Genomic DNA, 7,100 nt, shown 5'->3' with positions numbered 1-7,100 from the left:
GGAGAGCGAGGTGCTGCCAAGACGAGAGACGGCGGAAAAAGGGACGAGGTCTCGTGATCTGCAAGTTTTTATACTGCGAGCTTTTATCTTTTCCCTCCGGCTGGAAAATGGTAACAGAGGAGCAAAGTACCGTAGGGAATGTAGTAGTCCTTCTCTTCTGAGAACCAGGCACATTCATTACATGATGTTATGATGTGGAGTACCAATAACCGAAAATCATAAAACCATGATAATGCTTCCCGACAGCTCTCCACTGATGGCAGCACACAGTGCATCAGTGCTTGCTCTGGCTCTTCCGGGTTGAAAAGGGCTCCATTCACCTAGGAATGAGTAGACACACAGGGGTTAGTGTCAAACTTTCACTGTCCAAGGAGGCAATGGCTTGGTGCTGTTTTTCAAGCAGGCTTCCAGCAGCATGCTGCTGCTTCCTTAACAAGTCCAGCTTTTGCTGCGGGGCTGGCAGGCATCTGCGCTGTTGCTTTTCTGCACGCAGTCATGTCACACTGCCTGGTTTTGAATCCACGGTTTGTCTTACCTTCAACAGCGTGCAGAGTGGTAAGCGATTCTGCACTGTTAGCTGAACAAAGAGTCCCACTGTCTCCTCACCCCCCTAGGGAAACAAAACCGAGACAGTGACAAGCTGCGTTAGGAAAGTGGTTGACATTTGGTTATGTAGCGGCAGCAGGAAGAAGCAATTAGGCTTCTAGCAACAGTACCACTGTCTTGAAGGTAACTGTTGTGCTGTTATTTTTTTTTCCTCTTTTGTTGGTACTCCAAAGCCCTTCAAGAAAGCCTTTATCCTGCAGCAGTGCTAATATGCTTTACTGTCTCAGACAGACTCATTCAGGATTTGTGGTATGTTTTTCTGCAAAAATGCATCGTTGCCGTTTTTAAATTTGGAAAGAGACAGTAAAATGTGTACAGAAGGGGTTGCAAAGTCAGAGTCTATGTAGCTACAGGAAGATGCTGGATGCCTTCTTTCTGTGGGAACGTTTGCGGAAAAGTGCCTTGATGTAGTCTAAATGCGTGCCTTCTGACACAAAAGCAACATGGAGCCAGGAATGTATTCTTACTTCCCTAAGAAGTGTCAGAAGAACACATTCTGAGACAGTGGTGCCCATACACTGTCTTTCAAAACCAACTCGGGGGGAAAGGCATGAGAGGGGTGCGCTCCGGCAGGTGCAGATCCTGAGTTAACAAGAGACTCATTTAGGAAAGACAGGGGTTAGCTGAAGATGTTAGGTCCACGCTTGAACGCTAGAAGGAGATACAAGCACACTGAACGCAGGAATTCTGTGTTGCTGAAAAGCAGTGCCTTGAAAGCTGGATTTGCAGCCTTACCTGCCAGGACTGTGACTCCTGTTTCTGAGGGCTCCCTGGGATTGCGCCGCAGTTTGCGCTTGGCCATAGAGGATGGTTTCCCCAGGCTGAAGCACGAACACCAACAGCCAGCTGCTGAATTCTCCATCTTCCTGGGTGGACTTTTGCTGGAGTGAGAAAATAGGGAATGGTGTGAGTCATGGCGCAGGGTGACGGAAGAGCTGCATTTAGCTCTTGCCAGCAGTTGCTTGTTACCAGCACTGCCTGCTTTCTGCTGAAACAGAACTTAGGGACTCAGTCTGTTTCAAACATTTGAGGATGTTTCCATTCTTATAGCACAGCCCTGAATTCCTGCGGTCTAAATTCCTCTAACGTAAGTAAAGCAGGATACAGAGCAGGTGAGCAAAGGCTCCATAGCTGTACAGTACAGCATCTAAGGGATGGCTTTGATTTAGCTGGCAGGCGTAACTGCTTTCCGAGGAACCAGGCAGCCATAAAGGACATTCAAAAGCATCTCTGACTCTTACAGTAGCACCCCATCACCTTCATCTCTCTGCCATGCTTAATTTCTAGTGCCAGCAAGACTGACCAACAGCTCCGCTCTGAGGAGAACTGGAATATGTTTCAGGCACGTGGTCCTGAAACCTGGAACCCGATGTGTCCAGGTACAGCTAGTACAGGCGACAGACATCAGCGTGGCTTCATAGATCTCGTGTATGCCTGCTCAGCAAGGAAGAAACGGCACTGTTGTGTGGCTAAACTAAGCCCATCCGGCAATGGTATGTTAGTTGAATCCTCAGAGCCCAAGGTGAGTGGAAATTGGCTGTAACACTTCATGCATGATTAGTGTAACTCAGTTTCAGCAAAGTTTTGCAGGAGAAAAAATGGAATAAAAACACCCACCCAGTCATGCTAGGTGCTGGAAAAGAAAGTCCTCTGTACCTTTCGGATGGAAAGTCAATGACTGCGTGGAATTGCCCCTGTAAAGCTGCGGGGCCTTCTTCCACTTCAATGTCCCTGCTCTCTGTCATGATGGGAGAGCCGCTGTGGCCTCGTGCCCGGGCCTGTGCCTCCTCCAGTGCGAGGAGCTTTGTGGAGGGAGAAGACACCCCCACAGACTTGGGCCCTGATGAAGAACTGCACCCTGGAAGGGAAAACCACAGATAAGACGGAGGATCAGAAAGCAGCAGCACAGCCATCACAGCTCCTGGGGACGTCCTGCACTTTGCTAAGACTTGGTTATCCTAGCCACTGGAAGATGAGGTCCAAAGAACCCTTTTGTCAGAGGGATGTTGATGGCAAAGGGCATCCTCAGAATTAAGAGCGGCTTACTGCATTTAAGCAGGCCAACAAAAACGCTAGGAAATGGGGGCAGATAAGTCAGAAAGCTTCACTGCCACACTTTAATCAAGCTTCATCTGCATGCAAAATGTCATAATGACAGTGGTGGTTTTCTTCTTGTCAGGTCTGGGTTTGGACGTTCTCAGGATCCAGCAACAGGATGCCATATTCTTAGCTAAGCCCAGAAGTCTGCTGTCTCCTCAACAGTACAAGCACATGTCAAAGATCTCAGAGAAGGTCTGGATTTGATCAGGGTGTCTGATCAAAAGAAAGCTAATGGAGGAAGACACTCACCTGCTCCATCTCCGACGTTTGACGTGGATTTGGAGCTGAAGATGTCCGTGTGGTTCAGGATGAATTCCACCACGGCCGACTGCGTCTGCACTTCCATGAAGGCAGCTCCTCCGCTGACAGAGGCAGACTCGCTCTGCGGGTGATCTGAAGAAAAGGCAGGTGAAGTAAAAGTGCCATCAGGCAGAAGGCTGGGAAGATGCGCGCCCCTTGGGTAAAGCTTTGCCACGTGTCAGCTATTGTGCCTCACTGCACGGGCACACAAGACTTTCAGGACACTGGAGAGATGACATCTCAGCAAAGCATGATGCAAGGGACCACACAGTCATACAAGAGAAGAGCACAATGGAAGGAGGAAAAGGTGAGATGGTTACTTTCTGGAGAACGGAACTAGGCGTTGTGTTGAAATGGAAAAAAAAAAGTTTACCTTAAGAAGTTTGGAGCCCACACAATCGCTAAGTTCTTAGCGTGCATATTTGTGATGGAGCAGCTCCCAGCCAGACAAGCTAAGGGTCTCATCAGGTACTCCACCGTCCTGAAAAACAAGAGAGGCAAACGTTCAGCACCAATGAGCACGCCATGCTGCAACTCACAAAACAAACCTCCATTCATTCTCTCCTTTTTTTTTCTGCGAGCAACCAAAAGAAAAGTTCAACACAGGCATCATGTTGCTAGCGCAAGACAAAACCTGGAATCACATCGTTTCCCTCTGAAACGCAGCAGGCCTGAGCTCAACAGACTGCGGGCAGCACTGACCTGTAATGAGGCGAGGGCAGCTGCTGGAGGACGTCCTGCATTCTCACCAGCTGCTGGAGGACGTCCTGCATTCTCACCAGCTGCTCCTCATCTGTAGCGGCAGAAACAGCCTCGTGGAATAATGCAGAAAGGGATTCAGACACAGCTCAGGCTACATACCTGCCGCAGGGTCTGCAACTATGGGGACAATGCACCATTGCTCAGCACTGAGCCGGATTTTGTGAGCCTCTCTGCCTTCCAAGAGGCATCTTGGCAACAGACTGGCATGCAGCTGATGCCATCAAGGCCAAGGAATCCAAGCGCTGGGCCGGTTTATGGCCTCACTGTTCAGCTCAGCTCCTTGCAGTGGGCATTCATCTCCAAGAACCATTTGCTTTTAATCCCATTCCTGTTCTATAAATAGTTGGGCAACAGCAAAACAGCAGGAATTCTTGCAAGCATTGTTCATACGGAAATAACCGCCTACGGGGACCACCAAAAGTGGCATCAATAGGATGCAGGATGTGGCAAAGATACGCGAGTAAACCTCAGGGGGCAACAGAAAAAGGACCTCAGGCCTGGGGCACTGCTGCACCCATCTCCCACCCATCCATCCCAATGGCAGCACGCTAACACCAGGTGGGCATCTGGTGTGCATGAAGCTGCTTGTTTTACAGATACACCTTTTGGATTCCTATAAAAACCCCAACTGAAACAGAAACAAGACCAGAAAAGCTGCGCAGACGGATGCGTACGTGACAGGCCATGCCAAGAGGCCCAGGGAAGAGGGAAGTGAAAGACACTGCCGTGTGCTTACTGAGAACTTCTCATACAGACGCTCGCTCAGCAGAGGGCTCGGGAGCTCCCTGAAGTACATTTTGCAGAGGGAGCTCACGCTGTGAATGTCACGGACATCCGTTAGCTCAGGAATCTGCTCAGACTCAAATTCCTGGCTGCAGAGAAGAACACAAAAACGGGCAGAGGGTTTTGAAAAAGAGGAAACCAAAGAAAAAGCAATACAAAAGACAGTCAAGAAAACAAAGGGGTTCCTGATTTACGGGAGAAAAGAAACAGTCACCAACGCCATGTGAGCCATGCTAGATGAGATGTTTCCAAAAGGAGACCTTTTCTTTTTGCTAAGGCCTTTTCATTTAGTCTGACAACTGACTGCCACTCGCAGCACTCTTACCACAGCTTCTGGATCTTGGAGGCGACACCGGACAGGCGGTATATCCCCCGCACCACGCGGTGCTACTCAATGAATTCCACGCAGCTCTTGAGGACCTGGGGGACTACAGAACAAGTGCCAGCGGTTAGTTGAGCTTGTTCTTCAAGTCCTGCTTCAGGCTGTGCTCTTGTCACATGCCAGCCAGCAAGTCCAGACGGCCTACTGCTTAGCTCTTCCTTACAGGAGAAAGCTGCCACAGATGTCACGGCAGGAGCTGGTGAGGAAATCGGACAGAGGTGTGTTCCTCGCTTTCAAGAAACGCCAGGGCCTACCAATCAGTCTGCAGAAAGGAAGTCTGGGGAAGCCAGAGACACTGCGAGTCCCACCACAGCTCCCACACGAATACACAGTAATAAAGTTCATTTCCCCATCCCAAAAGTATCCATCAATTTCTCTCTCAGCCATCAGCTCCCATTCCACGTTTCTCCACAGGTATCAACCTGCCCCTTGCTAGATGTGATCTCTCTTGAACCTTTAGATTCCCAGCAGAGGAAGATCCCAAGAACGGGCTGTTCCTTACCATCCTGGCCAGAGTGGAGAAGATGCTCAGCCAGGTCACAACCAAACACCCTTTCCTTCACCGTCTCCCGCTGCTTCGCTTTCTTTGGGCGGGCCTTCACGAGCGAACGAAGGAAGGTGATGATCTTGCCCTGTTTCTTTGACACTGCGCAACAACATGAAGAAACCAGTTCAGTTCAGGTTTGGCTCGGTTGGACAAGGCAAAGCAGAACTCCATCTACAGAGCACATAAAAACTGGAAAAACATTACCAACAGTTACACACAAAAACGGATTTTCCCAACTCCAGTAATAAACACAGTAGCATTTGGTCAAATCTCTGCGCGTTCCGATGGAGCTTAATGCTAGCTCAATCCTCATACTTATCTTGCTCAACTTGGGGATTCATGATCCTCTTGAGAAGCCATACAGTTCTGATAAAGTGCATCACTAGCACAACCAAACCAATGTTCAACATGCTTAACCATGGGAGGGAGACTGCTCTCTGACTCCTTCCAGCTGCCTCCACCTCCCTGCTTTTGCAGCAGCCAACGGAGACTCTTTGAGCCATCTGCCTCCACACAAATACCCTAACATCCCAAGGTGGAAAACAGAGAGTAGAATGCTGCAGTGGTAGGGTACCACAAACGCAACATGCGTTCTAGCAGTCCAAACATCTCAACCCTTCTTAGTGTTCTGCTAGAGGAGTCTTTTTGACTTCAGTTGTACGCCCGCAACAACCACCAGGGAAGGTCAGCAGGGACAGCCTCTTGACTTGGCAATAGTTTCCAATGGATTACTTCTAACAAGATTCAGGCTTTTGTTATCGACTTCATAACAAACATTTCCCAGGCCTGTTTGTAACAGATCAAATCAGCTATCTCATAAGATAAGGATCATCATCAAAAAAGAGAAAACAGACAACAAGAATAGTTGGGCCATGGGCTGCTGAGAACGATGGCACTTTTTGCCGCCAGCATCTGCCCTCCAGGAGGCTGGAGCCTCCTTCGGAACTGAGCTTTACTGCTACGCTTCAGATTTCACACCGGCTCAAGCCTAGCGCCGTGCTATTCGGGGCCAAATGAAAAGCTGAGCAGAACTTCAGCTCGAATCAAAAAACGCACTGCTGCACCGGCAACGCTGTTGTTTGTTGTGAAATTAATTGTCAGCAAAGGGAGAGGGGGCTTCTGTCAATCAGCCAACAGCGAGTGGCCTGAGTATGTTTCCTGCTCTGAAATCACCTCCCCCTCGGTTACAGCATCCAAAATAGGAGAAATTGAAATGTGCAGGTTGGTGACTAATCGAACTACAAGGGAGCAACAAAACAGTTCCCAAAGCCTTCCAGCACTCAGCCTGCTGCCCGCATTGGGTCTGCAGTTTGCTGTGGGCTTTCTTTCCTGCTCGGGGAGCGCTACACACCGCTGCCACGCTACGCAACGGGGAAAGATCCGTACGCGTACGGTGTGCTTACCCGTTCGGGCAACCGGTCACCGAAGCTGGGTTCCGGGGCACTCCGGGACGGGCGGCTTTCCGTTGCTCAAGCAGCATCCGGGCAAAGATCGGCAGGTGAGCAGGCGGCGGTGCTTTTTCCCCCATCGGTCTGACGCGATACGTTCACCCACTCGCTTCCCGCTCCGTTGTACGACTTCTGTGGAAGAAAATCGTACCACGGAGCCCCGGAGCGGTTC

Source organism: Numida meleagris, chromosome 12, assembly GCF_002078875.1.
Source record: "Numida meleagris isolate 19003 breed g44 Domestic line chromosome 12, NumMel1.0, whole genome shotgun sequence".
In the NCBI taxonomy this organism is placed as follows: Eukaryota; Metazoa; Chordata; class Aves; order Galliformes; family Numididae; genus Numida; species Numida meleagris.
Note: the sequence above shows the minus strand (reverse complement) of the source record.